The following is a 14,893-nucleotide window of genomic DNA, read 5'->3' as shown; positions in this document are numbered from 1 at the left end:
GAACCCCATCTTCCATAGTGTTGAAACCATACATACCCACTCCAAACTATTGAATGCCATTTTGGCATCTAGTGCCAGCAAGGCTGCCGGGGCATCCCCTGGAGGTTGTGTCATGTGGAGCACTCCTTACAAGTGATGAATATTAAGTCTGGTGTTTCTACGGGGCATGAAGACTGATTGATCAGGGTGGACTATAGAGGAAATAACTTTCTGTATCCGATTTGCCAGTACCTTAGCTAGTACCTTTACCTCCACATTTAGCAAGGATATGGATCTGTAAGATTTACATGCTGTGTCCGGCTTCCCTGCTTTGCATATGACTACAATTGTTGCTGGTCGCTGGGAGTTGGTGGTCTGTCCATGCCTCCTGAAACATAGCGGTGAGGTGCGAGATCACCCTACTTGCTAGCCTTTTATAGAGCTCACTGGGAGCCCGTTAGGCCCTGCAGCCTTGCCGGATTTCAAAGTCCTGAGCGCCTGCCCTACCATCTTTACAAGGGCAACATCTTTCAGGAAGTCATCACAGTCTTCTTTTGTCATAGGAGGCCTAGAAGCATACAGGTGCTCATAGTAGAAGGCAAAGTCCTCAGCTAAATCTGTGCTGGACTATCTTATCAGTCCTGTGTTGTCCACTATCTCTGTTCTTCATCTCTCCTGTCCAACCATGCCAACAGCTTGCTTGCCTTGTCTCCTATATCATACAGCCTTCTCTGTGTGACCACGGCATACTTACGGGTGCCATCTTTAGCCAGGTTGCAGAGTTCCGCTTGCTTGGCTTGCAACTTTCGACGTACCTCCTCTGAGTTTTCCCCCGGCAGGTGGGCTGCAAGGGCCCCTACCTCCCTCTCCAGCACCTCAATTTATAGCTTTCTCTCCTCCTCAACACCTCAGCCTGTCCACGGAGTACTGCCTTAACCCCTTCGCTGCCAGGCCTTTTCCCCCTCCTGTGCCGATCCTTTTTTTGGCTATTTGGGGCAGTTCGCGCTTAGGCCCTCATAACTTTGTGTCCACATAAACTAGCCAAGCCAAATTTGTGTCCTTTTTTTCCAACATCCTAGGGATTCTAGAGGTACCCAGACTTTGTGGGCTCCCTTGAAGGAGGCCAAGAAATTAGCCAAAATACAGTGAAAATTTAGTTTTTTCAAAAAAATGGGAAAAAGTGGATGCAGAAGAAGGCTTGTGTTTTTTTCCCTGAACATGGCATCAACAAAGGGTTTGTGTTCCTAAATCACCAGCTTCCCAGCATTCAGGAACAGGCAGACTTGAATCAGAAAACCCAATTTTTCAACACAAATTTGGCATTTTACTGGGACATACCAGATTTTTACAATTTTTTGTGCTTTCAGCTTCCTTCCAGTCAGTGACAAAAATGGGCATGAAACCAATGCTGGATCCCAGAAACCTAAATATTTCTGAAAAAGAGAAAAAATTCTGAATTCAGCAAGGGGTCATTTGTGTAGATCCTACAAGGATTTCCTACAGAAAATAACAACTGAAAAAGAAAAATATTGAAATTGAGGTAAAAAAACATCAATTTTTCTCTATGTTTTACTCTGTAACTGTTTCCTGCAATGTCAGATTTTCGAAAGCAATATACCGTTACGTCTGCTGGACTCCTCTGGTTGCGGGGATATATAGGGCTTGTAGGTTCATCAAGAACCCTAGGTACAAAGAGCCAATAAATGAGCTGCACCCTGCAGTGCGTTTTCATTCTATACCGGGTATACAGCAATTCATTTGCTGAAATATAAAGAGTGAAAAATAGCTATCAAGAAAACCTTTGTATTTCCAAAAAGGGCACAAGATAAGGTGTTGAGGAGCAGTGGTTATTTGCACATCTCTGAATTCCGGGGTGACCATACTAGCATGTGAATTACAGGGCATTTCTCAAATAGATGTCTTTTTTACACACTCTCTTATATTTGGAAGGAAAAAATTTAGAGAAAGACAAGGGGCAATATTACTTGTTTTGCTAATCTATGTTTCCCCAAGTCTCCCGATAAAAATGATACCTCACTTGTGTGGGTAGGCTTAGCGCCCGCGACAGGAAATGCCCCAAAACGCAACGTGGACACATCAGATTTTTTGAAAGAAGACAGAGGTGTTTTTGGCAAAGTGCCTATCTGTAGATTTTGGCCTCTAGCTCAGCCGGCACCTAGGGAAACCTACCAAACCTGTGCATTTTTTAAAACTAGAGACATAGGGGAATCCAAGATGGGGTGACTTGTGGGGCTCTGATCAGGTTCTGTTACCCAGAATCCTTTGCAAACCTCAAAATTTGGCTTAAAAAACACGTTTTCCTCACATTTTGGTGACAGAAAGTTCTGGAATCAGAGAGGAGCCGCAAATTTCCTTCCACCCAGAGTCCCCCCAAGTCTCCTGATACAAATGATACCTCCCTTGTGTGGGTAGGCCTAGCGCCCGCCACAGGAAATGCCCCAAAACGCAACGTGGACACATAACATTTTTTTAAAGAAAACAGAGGTGTTTTTTGCAAAGTACCTACCTGTAGATTTTGGCCTCTAGCTCAGCCGGCACCTAGGGAAACCTACCAAACCTGTGCATTTTTAAAAACTAAATACCTAGGGGAATCCATGATGGGGTGACTTGTGGGGCTCTGACCAGGTTCTGTTACCCAGAATCCTTTGCAAACCTCAAAAGTTGGCTAAAAAAATACTTTTTCCTCACATTTCGGTGACAGAAAGTTCTGGAATCTGAGAGGAGCCACAAATTTCCTTCCACCCAGCGTTTGCCCAAGTCTTCCGATAAAAATGATACCTCACTTGTGTGGGTAGGCCTAGCGCCCGTGACAGGAAATGGCCCAAAACACAACGTGGACACATCACATTTTTTCATAGAAAACAGTGCCTACCTGTGGATTTTGGCCTCTAGTTCAGCCGGACCCTGGGGAAACCTAGCAAACCAGTTCATTTTGAAAAACTAGAAACCCAGAGGAATCCAAAATGGGGTGACTTGTGGGGCTCTGACCAGGTTCTGTTACCCAGAATCGTTTGCAAACCTCAAAATTTGGCTAAAAAAACACGTTTTCCTCACATTTCGGTGACAGAAAGTTCTGGAATCTGAGAGAAGCCACAAATTTCCTTCCACCCAGCGTTCCTCCAAGTCTCCCGATAAAAATGATACCTCACTTGTGTGGATAGGCTTAGCGCCTGCGACAGGAAATGGCCCAAAACACAACGTGCACACATCACATTCTTTCATAGAAAACAGTGCCTTCCTGTGGATTTTGGCCTCTAGCTCAGCCGGCCCCAGGGGGGGCAGAAATGGCCTAAAATAAATTTGTCCCCCACTCCCAACCCCTCCCCGGGAGCGACCCTTGCCTACGGGGTCGCTCCCATTGCGTGACATTGGCGCAAAAAAAAAAATCCTCAGTGCCTAGTGGTTTCTGCCCCCTTGGGGGCAGATTGAAATAAAATCAGCCGATCTTCCCCCAAGGGGGGCAGGAATGGTCTAAATACAATTTGCCCCCCAAGGGAGTGACCCTTGCCTAATGGGTCACTCCCCATCTCTAAAAAAACAAACAAACAAACAAAAAAACACAAAATAAAATTTGCCCTGGCGCCTAGAGGTTTCTGCCCCCCCTGGGGGCAGATCGGCCTAATAACAATAGGCCGATCTGCCCCCAGGATGGGCAGAAATGGCCTAAAAATATTTGGCCCCCCACCCCCCAGAACCCTCCCGGAAGCGACCCTTGCCTACGGGGTCGCTCCTCCTGCGTGACATTGGCGCAAAAAAAAAGTCCCCGGTGCGTAGTGGTTTCTGCCCCCTTGGGGGCAGATTGACCTAAAATCGGCTGATCTGCCCCCAAGGGGGGCAGACATGGTATAAATAAAATTTGCCCCCCAGGGGAGCAACCCTTGCCTAATTCGTCGCTCCCCATCCCTAAAACAAAAAAAAAACAAAAAAAAACACCCCCCAAAAATTGCCCTGGCGCTTAGAGGTTTCTGCCTCCCCTGGGGCAGATCGGCCTAATAACAATAGGCTGATCTGCTCCCAGGGGGGGCAGAAATGGCCTGAAATAAATTTCCCCCCCCCCTCCCGGGAGCGACCCTTGCCTACGGGGTCGCTCCTCCTGCGTGACATTGGCGCCAACAAAAAAAATCCCCAGTGCCTAGTGGTTTCTGCCCCCTTGGGGGCAGATTGACCTAAAATCGGCCGATCTGCCCCCAGAAATGGTCTAAATACAATTTCCCCCTCAGGGGAGCGACCCTTGCCTAATGGGTCGCTCCCCATCTCTAAAAAAACAAACAAAGCAAAAAAAAAACACACAAAGTAATTTGCCCTGGCGCCTAGAGGTTTCTGCCCGCTTGGGGGCAGATTGACCTCAAATCGGTCGATCTGCCCCCAAGGGGGGAAGAAATGGTCTAAATACAATTTGCCCCCCAGGGGAGCGACCCTTGCCTAATTCATCGCTCCCCATCTCTAAAAAAACAAAAAAAACAAAAAAAACACAAAAAATAAATGTGCCCTGGCGCCTAGAGGTTTCTGCACCCCCTGGGCGCAGATCGGCCTAATAACAATAGGCCGATCTGCCCCGGGGGGGCAGAAATGGCCTAAAATAAATTTGCCCCCCCCCCACCCCCACAACCCTCCGCCCGGGAGCGACCCTTGCATACGGGATCGCTCCTCCTGCGTGACATTGGCGCAAAAAAAAAGTCCCCGGTGGCTAGTGGTTTCTGCCCCCTTGGGGGCAGATTGACCTAAAATTAGCTGATCTGCCCCCAAGGGGGGCAGAAATGGTCTAAATACAATTTGCCCCCCAGGGGAGCGACCCTTGCCTAATGGGTCGCTCCCCATCTCTAAAAAAACAAACAAACAAAAAAAAAAACACCCCCAAAAAAATTGCCCTGGCGCCTAGAGGTTTCTGCCCCCCCGGGGGCAGATCGGCCTAATAACAATAGGCCGATCTGCTCCCAGGGGGGGCAGAAATGGCCTAAAATAAATTTCCCCCCCCCAATCCCCCCCCGGGAGCGACCCTTGCCTACAGGGTCACTCCCCCTGCGTGACATTAGCGCCCCAAAAAAATCCCCGGTGCCTAGTAGTTTCTGCCCCCTTGGGGGCAGATTGACCTAAAATCGGCCGATCTGCCCCCAAGGGGGGCAGAAATGGCCTAAAATAAATGCTCCCCACCTGCAAAAAAACAAAACAAAAAAAATAAAAAATAATGATCCCCGGTGCCTAGAGGTTTCTTCCCCCCCCCCCGGGGGCAGAGCGGCCTAATAATAGGCCAATCTGCCCCCAGGGGGGGCAGAAAAGGCCTTCCAAAGAAATGCCCCCCCTAGGAGCGACCCTTGCCCAAGGGGTCGCTCCCTTATGCCAATTTCACACACAAAAAAAATAATCCCTGGTGTCTAGTGGGTTTCAAAAGCCGGATTGCAAGCAATCCGGCTTTTGAAACGCTCAGAGATACTTCAAAGGGAAGGAAATTCCTTTCCTTCCCTTTGAAGCCTCTCCGGGCCTCCCCCACGTGATCGAAAGAGAAATGCAAAGCATTTCTCTTTCGATGGCGCTGGAAGCTGAGCTTCCAGCACGATGGGAGGAGGCCCTCTGTGTTTGTCAGCGCGCGATGCGCGCTGATGTCACAGGGGGGGTGGGGGGGGTTGGGGGTGGAAGGGGAAGGGCTTCCCCTTCCATCCCTGCCTTGGGGAGGTGGGTGGGGTGCACATGGGGGGAGCGCTAGCGCTCCCCCCAGTTCCCGGGTGTAGGACGAGGTGACCTCGTCCAAGGCACCCAAGAGGTTAAGTGGTGTTAGCATAAATAAATGTTGCAGGCCCATTGGTAGCATATAACATACAGGCTCTAGGTAGATGGTATTACTACTCTAAAGAGGACTTCTAAGTCAATCATTATGCCAATTTAGGGGAGTGAGCACAAGCACTTTAGCACTGGTTAGCAGTAGTAAAATGCACAGAGTCAAAAGCCAACAAAACAAATTCAGCAAAAAGTGGCTGGGAACAGGCAAAAGGTTTGGGGGTGACCCTGAAGAGAAGACCAGGTCCAACAAGATCAGTATTCTTTGAGCACCAAGGGATGCTGAACCAGGTGGCTAACACTGCTGTTACTTTGGTATCACTGCAAGCTGGCTGGAGGATGGGTTTGGTTAGTAGTTGGCCTTCGGTATACAGTGCACCAGGTGTTACATCAGAGTTGTGTGCTTCTCAAATAGTACTACTTCAGTTTTCTCACTACTAGATATGAGGCAGTAACTGCTCATTCAATGAGCAACTCATGTTATCTAATAGGCAAAGTTGGCCTGAGTATTGTAATGCCCTGGACAATAAATTATATATAGAAAGACCTGAGAAGTGTTTAGATTGATGCAGTGAGATAATAGGTACGTATCACTATTGTTAGACCTGACATCCGTGGCGTGGTCTCCCCTGTATTTTTTGCCTCTGCTTCCCATGCCTTGACTGTGTGCTGGACGTTTTGCTGATTTTGGTACTCTGGGAACTTTACCACTGCTGACCAGTGCTAAAGTCCAAGTGCTCTTGTGTGAAATGTATATGTAATTGTCTTTTCCATGATTGGCATATATGATTTACTGGGTTTTTGGGTTGTGCCACCCATATGAGTAGCCCTGTAAACATGTCTCAGACCTGCCACTGCAGTGTCTGTGTGTGCAGTCTTGCACTGCCAATTCGGCCTGGCAAGTGTACCCACTTGCCAGGCCCAAATCGTCCCTTTTTGTATATGTAAGACACCCCTCAGGTAGGCCCTAGTTTGCCCCGTGGGAAGGGTGGAGTGTATGTTAAAGGTGGGTGATGCACTGATGTGTTTTACATGTCCTAACAGTGAAATACTGCCAAATTCGGTTTTCACTGTTGCAAGGCCTATCTTTCTCATAGTTTAACATGGGGCCTGCCTTTAAATATTCTTAAAGTGCAGATTCCCTTTGGGAGCTAATAGAAATATGGAGTTTTGTCTCTCTGAACTCACAATTTAAAAATACATCTTTTGGTAAAGCTGGTTTTTAAATTGTCAGTTTGAAAATGCCACTTTTAGAAAGTGGGCATTTTCCTGCTTAAACCATTCTGTGAGTCTGCCTGTTTGTGGATTCCCTGCCTGGGTCAGACTGACAGGTGGGCTGTTTGTGAATACCCTCTAGACAGTGAGACAAAGGGAGCTGGGGAGTAGCCTGCATATCCTGTTGGGCCATCTGAGCTAGAATGGAGGGAGGAGTGGTCACTTACACATGAATGGGCTGTGCCTGCCCTCTCACAATGCAGTCTCTAACCCCCTGGTGTGTGTCTGGGGCCTGGCCTGGGAAAGGCAGGATCTTGCGAACAACAGACACTTTCCTTTGAAGTTTGCCTACTTCAAAGGCAGAAAGGGGTACAAGTAGTGGACCCAAAACCCCAAATGTTTAGATTGCTTCTGGGATCAAGAGGAACCTTTGCCAAGGAGAAGAGCTGAAGAGCTGAGAAGAAGTGCTGCCCCTCCCTGTGACTGTGCTTTGTTAGGCTATCATGCATTTGCTGCTTCTGCCTGTGAAAGAGGACAAAGACTGGACTTTGTTGTGCATTCCTGCTTGAGAAGAATCTCCAAGGGCTTGAACTGAGCTTGCCTCCTGGTTTGAAGTCTCAGGACCATCAAAGACTTCCTGTGCCAGCACCTGGACTCTCTGGTGAAACTCCTGCCCTGCCAAGTGGTATCCTATCCAGTCGCTGGGCCCTTGAGAGGTGAAGTTGGCAGAACAAGGACTGAAACCCACATGCAGAACTCTGTGCGGGGAAATTTTCGACTCACCGCCTGCAACGCGGCTGAAAAACAGCACGCCACCGCTTTGTGGCAAAAAATTGACACTCCACCTGCATCACGGCTGGGAGATCGACGCATCACGGCTAGAGAAATGACGCAACACCCACTTGCGGCTGCTGTTAATGATGCAAACCCCATGTAGCACGGCTTTCCATCACTGTGCGGACGGATTTCACATGCATCATTGCGCGGATCTGAGGTGGTCGTCCAGATATTAACTCATTGCTCTCTTGCAAGAGAGAAAAATGAGGCATCACCTACTCAACCAGAGAAGAAAACGATCCACGGTCTTACATGCGAGTGAGAAATCGATGCATTGCTGACTTCTTTGGCACAGACTCGTCCGTGCAGCTTTATTTTTGATGCAGACCAGGTACTTTGTGTAACAGCCACGTTTCCATCGTTCTCTATTGAGTAAAGCTCTTGGGACCTCATTACAACCCTGGCAGTCAAAGACCGCCAGGGCTGTGTTGGCGATTGCACCGCCAAAAGGCTGGCGGTGCAATCTTGTGTATTTTGACTGCCGGGGCTGGCAGTTTCCCGCCACATTTGCCCCGGCGGTGATAATCCGCCTGGGCAGCACTGCTTGCAGTGCTGCCCAGGGGATTACGAGTCCCCGACCGCCAGCCTTTTCCTGGCGTGGGCAGTGCAGTGGCCCCCGGACAGGGCCCCATGCAGCTTTTCACTGTCTGCTATGCAGACAGTGAAAAGCGCAATGGGTGCAACTGCACCCGTTGCACGGCCACAAGACCGCCGGCTCCTGTGTTGCGGCCGAGATCCCCGCTGGGCCGGCGGGCGCAAACCAGATTTCCGCCGGCCGGCCCAGCGGGGATCTCATGATGACCGCGGCGGGAGTGCGACCGCATTGGCGGCCGAATGGCGGTCAGACAGCCGCCCGCAAAGGTCATAATGAGGGCCTTATTCTTTTGAAAATTCATATCTTGACTTGTGGATATTGGATTTTTTTCGTTTTGGTAATGTTTGATTTAGATCAATATTGCCAATTTTTTAAAACTGGTGTGGTGTCCATTTTGTAGGGTCCTCAATATATTACTGTGTGTGTTGGTACAAATACTTTGGACGTTGCTTTTGTGTCAAGCCTGCCAGCTCGTGCCAAGCTACCAAGGGGCTGAGTGGGGGTTAACCAGGTGTGTTTCTCCTTTATCCTGACTTGAGTAAGTGCTCTTGCTTGGACAGGGGGTAACCTTATTAGACCCTATTTCTAACAACTATGTTAAAACTATCAGTGTTGGATGAAGAAGCATACTATTTAGAGAACTGCTGACACATTTTCCAACATCACACAAGTGCTATTGTGCTTGGCAATGCATATGAATAATATTCTGAGCAATGCAAATGACCATTGCGAGCCTCTGGTTGCCTGGCCCAGCTGCCTTGATGAGGTGTAAAGTGGCATGAGCAGAACACAAAGGAAGTGCCGGGGGGGAGATCTGCCTCAGGAGATGGTGAAACAGGATGGTGAGGGAGCAGCCAAACTAGCCTTCAAAGGAAGAAAGGACATTTGGAGGATCTCAGGACCTCACCCATTTTCTGCAAACCCAGACAACCAGGTGCCCTCTTGATTATATTAGGAGAGGGCAGAAGAGGGGTGTGTTAAGGATTTTTAGCCACACCAGTGGATGGGCTCAGCCAGACCTAACCTCCACAATTCAGTTTCTGCCATTTTGGATTCTTAAGAAATGTTGCTGACTGGGATTGATTTTTGCCAAACTCCCCAGGAAGTGGTCATTCAAGAGGGTAGTTGCCTGCCTGTGCTTGGCTGTTGCCCCCCCTGCTTTTCACCCAAGGAGAAAGGATACATTTGGAAGAGCTGCACCCACACCTCAGATCCCGACAGGGAACAACATCAGAAGAAGAAGGACTGCCCTGCTGGACACCTGACCTGCACCTGGACACTGCACTCTGAAAGACTGCACCAGCTGCATAATTGGGCTTCACCACTAAAAGAAATTTTCCTGTCTTCAACTGGTTCAAGAAGGGACTCCCTGCTTGCTAAAGGTGAACAATAGTCAACCAGAGTCCCCTGCATCAAGATCTGGAGGAACTGACCAGCTAACTAGTTGCTGGTGGTCATTTTTGGATGTGAACCAGGTGAGTTCTGGGAGTTGGAGTCCGAACACTCAAGGGGAAACTCAGAGCTTCTGGAACCTTGGGGTGAGCTGTGGACTCCTAACGGACTTTCAAAGACCTTCTGGAAGAAGATCCAGAAGTTTGGAGAAGTTTTGCAAAAAAACATCATAAAGGAACCGACCCGCCGTGGTGAGTCAAACCGGCTTACCTCAACCACAACCTGGCCTGACTTGTAGGTTCGTCCCGCTGAAAAGCTCCGGAGTCCCAGACTTCCAGGAATTCACTGGGGTCTCCTGGAAAGGGGATCTGATGACTTTGAATGGAAATCAGCTTGCTGTGGAGGGTCGACCCCTGAAGGGAAAAGCTCCAAAAAAAGTGATAAAGTCAGAATGTAAAAAGTTGACCGCGACTTCCCGTGCAGCACATCCGAGGAGGGATCCAGGGACATCAGATCAATATTCAGCTGTGGCCCAGATGTAGATTTCTGTCCTGAAAAGGTAAAATTCCTCACTGATGTCTCCTGCGACGCATGTCCGAAGAGGGCTCCAGGAGGTAGGATAGGATTGGTGACTTTGTCCCACTGAAGAAAATCTTCCCGGGCACCAGAAGACCGCCAGTGGTGGCGGTCTTCTGCCTGCCATATTATGCATAGTGCTGGATTACTACCTCACTTTGGACGAATATCCGGCAGTAGCCATGCTGGCGAGTGGTGGTGCTCTGGCATTGCTACCACCTGCACCGCCCTGCTAGCAGGACACTGCCAGCAGAGCCGTATTATGACCATAAATACGGCCTAGCGATTTCCTGCTGGCGGGGTGCTGCAGGCAGTGGAAGCGCCCCTTCCCGTTCCCTGCCGGACGACCTCCTCGCCGGACAGGGTAAGTCGGGCGTCCGACAGGGGAAGGGGGTGGGAGGTTTTTGGTGTTGTGTGTGAGTGTGTGGTATGTGCGTGTGTGTATGAATGTGTGTGTGAGTATGTGAATGTGACTGTGAGTGTTGTGGTGTATGCATGGTTGTATGCGTGAGTGAATACGTGTAAGAATGTTGAAGTGAATGCATGTCTGCATGTCAGTGTGTTGCATGTGAGTATACGTGTGTATGCATGCTTGGATGTTTGTGTGTATGTGTGTATTGATGCGTGTGAGTATGAGTGATTTAATGCATACATGGATGAGTGCGAGTGAATGTGTGTCTGGAAGTGTAGGTGAATGGGTATATGCGTGGTGCGTGTGGGTGTCTGTCTGCATGTATGAGGAGAGGGGGGTGGCAGGTGCTATGTGTGTATGAGGGTGGGGCACACTATGGCCCTCATTCTGACCTTGGCGGGCGGCGGAGGCCGCCCGCCAAAGTCCCGCCGTCAGGTTACCGTTCCGCGGTCGAAAGACCGCGGCGGTAATTCTGACTTTCCCGCTGGGCTGGCGGGCGGTCGCCTTCAGACCGCCCGCCAGCCCAGCGGGAAAGAGGCTTCCACGATGAAGCCGGCTCGGAATCGAGCCGGCGGAGTGGAAGCTGTGCGACGGGTGCAGTTGCACCCGTCGCGTATTTCACTGTCTGCGCAGCAGACAGTGAAATACATGTAGGGGCCCTCTTACGGGGGCCCCTGCAATGCCCATGCCAGTGGCATGGGCACTGCAGGGGCCCCCAGGGGCCCCGCGACCCCCCCTACCGCCATCCGGATCCAGGCGGTCGGACCGCCGGGATCTGGATGGCGGTAGGGGGGGTCGGAATCCCCGCGGCGGTGCAGCAAGCTGCGCCGCCGTGGAGGATTCAATGGGGCGGCGGTACACTGGCGGGAGCCCGCCAGTGGTGCCGGTCCGACCGCGGCTTTACCGCCGCGGTCGGAATCCCCATTGGAGCACCGCCGGCCTGTCGGCGGTGCTCCCGCGGTCCTCCGCCCTGGCGGTCTTTGACCGCCAGGGTCAGAATGAGGGCCTATGTGTGTAGGGGAGTGGAGAGTGGGGGTGCTATGTGTGTAGGGTGGGTGAGGGGGTTCTATGTGAGTGGGGGGTGGGAGCCATGTGTGTAAAGGGGTGGGGTTGATATGTGAGTAGGGGTTGGGGATGCTGTGACTGTAGTGGGGGTGGGTGGTCAAGGGGCTTGCTGGAGGGTAGGGGAGCTGTCTACCAGTGACAGGGAAAGACATACCTGTCACTGTTAGCCCTACTGCTATGGTTTTCATGGCAGTGCTACCGTCGCGGAAACCATGGCAGTAGGCATGCTCAGAATGCCACCAGTGGTCCTCTGTGGACTACCAGGTTGGAGCTGAACACCTCCGATCTGGCGGTTCATACCGCCTTGGAGGTATGGGTGGAGATGTGGTGGGTTGGCAGCAGCCAATCCGCCACATTCATAATGAATAATTCATAATGCTTTGGTGTCATTTTAAAGGTGAAAATACACTCTATTGTTATACATTGGTGTTGGATTTTTATGTATTTTGTGTTCTACTTATTTACTGTTTTGTGATTTTTAAATGCTTTGCACACCTGCCCCCTAAATGAAGCCTTGTCGCTCATTGCCAAGCTACCAAGGGTTGATAGGGAATTAATTTATTGAGACCTGACTAGACCTAGTGGGGGGTTAGTGGCCTATTGCTAAGTGTAGGTACTTACTTGCCCTTACCAATAATCCACTTTCCAACATTTTGGGCACAAACGATTAGAGTAATCAAGTGAGGGAAAGAGTTTTGGGGCACAACCAGCAAGGAAGGAGATGTGTAATAAAGAACAATGGTATGTGAATTCTCTTTGCATTACTGGGTATTTTCCTAGATTTACCCTGTTTTTCAGATGCATATGAGATTTGCCTATGTAAAAAAGTAGTTTCGCTTAATATGCTCTTTTCATATTAAAACTATCTTCCCTTCCTTTCCTGATGCGAGGGACACTTAACTCTGCTCTGAAATGTGTCAGCTGAAACACTAAGAACTGCGAGCAAAAGACACATATGAGAAAGGCGTAGGAAGAGAAAAATGAAAAAGCATCACAAAGGGAGAAAGCAGAAAGCCGCAAGAGTGAGCTGAAGGGGCAGGGAATGGATCTAAATTAATTAAAGAGGCCCAACATGGCTTCAAGATTACTCTGCCTCAGTATTCCCTGCACGCAGATTGAATTGCAGCAGCCGTGTGTTCCAGAGGGGAGCTTTGGGCATCCCCAAGTTCTTATTTACAAAATAAGCACTGCTGATGCTCAGGGATAACATGCATCAGCAAATGGATGGGGCTACTAGTATAACTGTGCACCGCCCAAGATCACGGGAAGCTAGGACATGTAGTCTCATTAAAAAAACACAATCCTTCTGTAACAGAGCAACAGTTTTTTTAGAATGACAGCCACGACTTGACATCAGCAGTTATGCCACCATGAGTTTACAAAGCAGAAATCCCACAGCAATATGTACACATACTCAAAGATATCAAAACAGGATAGCTGCATAATCGCATGAAGTCTCAAAGCACTTTCTAGATTAATGAAGTGCCTGAGATATGAAGTGCCCTGAATAGCACCACAGGTGCATGTCTGACACAACCCATCTGTTCCCGGGGCTTTGGAAAGTTTGAGCTGATTTATCACTCCCAGCAGTTTGTCAGCAGTGATGCGTTTGTGCGGCTCTGATGCGGATGTAGCGAAGAGGCGCTGGAGGGCTATGAAGTCTACATAGGTGTCTAGTGAAGTTCAGAGGTGTAGGTGGCTGTATAGAGTAAAGAATGAAAAAACAAAGTTTACTCTCAGTAGTGCCTTGTAGAGGCAAACAGGCTGGCTGTGCAATCTTGGGTATTTTGACCGCGGCCACATTTGCCCCGGCGGGGATTACGAGTCCCCGAACGCCAGCCTTTTCCTGGCGGTTTGAACTGCCAGGAAAAGGCTGGCAGTACGGGGAGTTGCGTCCCCCCTGACAGGGCCCCATGCAGCTTTTCACTGTCTGCACCCGTCGCACAGCCGCAACACCACCGGCTCCATTTGGAGATGACCTCTCATAATGACCGTGGCGGGAGTGCGGCCGTCCGGCGCTCAGATCTTGGCGGGCGCCAAGGTCAAAATGAGGTCATAATGAGGGCCTAAATCTGTTATTGCTGATGAGCCACCAAGCATGTTGTCCCATTATATGTGTGTTAGCCTGGTTCCAGGATTGTTGTGCTATATATCTAGTTCAGGTGTGTGCAGTTGGCCCTTCATTGTAAGTACTGTCAGAGCTTACTAGAGGGGCTGCACTTGTTTTGTTGCTTGATGTCTAATCCTGTGGTCAGGTTGGTCCTGATGAGGTCACACATGTGTTTGAGTTGTGCAGCTTCTTGAAAAATGGTTACCTGAGTTACAAACTAAAGGGCATCCCAGACCACCCTTTATCCATGTCACCCAAGTCATTCAGTGCTAGTTACTCTGTGAAGGTCTCCCAGACTGTAGTGAGACCATGTCATGAGTGATGTAATATGTGAGTGTGGTGATGCCGCGTCCTCGCGACTCCCGTTTTACGTCTTGAGCTCATGACAGAGAGCTCGAGACACTCGAGACACTCGGAGTCAAGAGGACGGTTGGGGCGGTAGCTGCGACATCGCAGCGGTCTACATCTTCAATAAAAGAGCTTAACCTTACCTATGTTTACTACAAGTATTTCTGGCGACGAGTAGACCGCTGCATCGGACCCATTTTCCTCGTCGAAACCAAGCAGGAAGTACAGCTAATAATAGTAACGTCAATCTGAAGAACTGAAGCAGTTACTTTGATTTTTTTTTTTTTGGCCAACTCTGCCATCTCATGGAATTAAGAGGTACTGCACTTTGATTTTAAGAAGAAAGATCATTTTGACAGTTTATCTTAATTTTTTTTTTGGGCTGCTTATATTACAAGGAAACCATCTTCAAGGATCTGTCCTGGTTGGATGTCCAAGTGGGTGAAACAAAGTGATTTGAGTGCAATTGATGATACTGTCAGAAATAATGTCCGGAGGGCACAAATGAAGCAGAAGGAATACTTTGATTTAACAAAGAGGGTCTACCCCCATGAATTTGAAGTAGGGGACA

The sequence above is a fragment of the Pleurodeles waltl genome, chromosome 7, assembly GCF_031143425.1.
Source record: "Pleurodeles waltl isolate 20211129_DDA chromosome 7, aPleWal1.hap1.20221129, whole genome shotgun sequence".
Lineage (NCBI taxonomy): Eukaryota > Metazoa > Chordata > Amphibia > Caudata > Salamandridae > Pleurodeles > Pleurodeles waltl.
Note: the sequence above shows the minus strand (reverse complement) of the source record.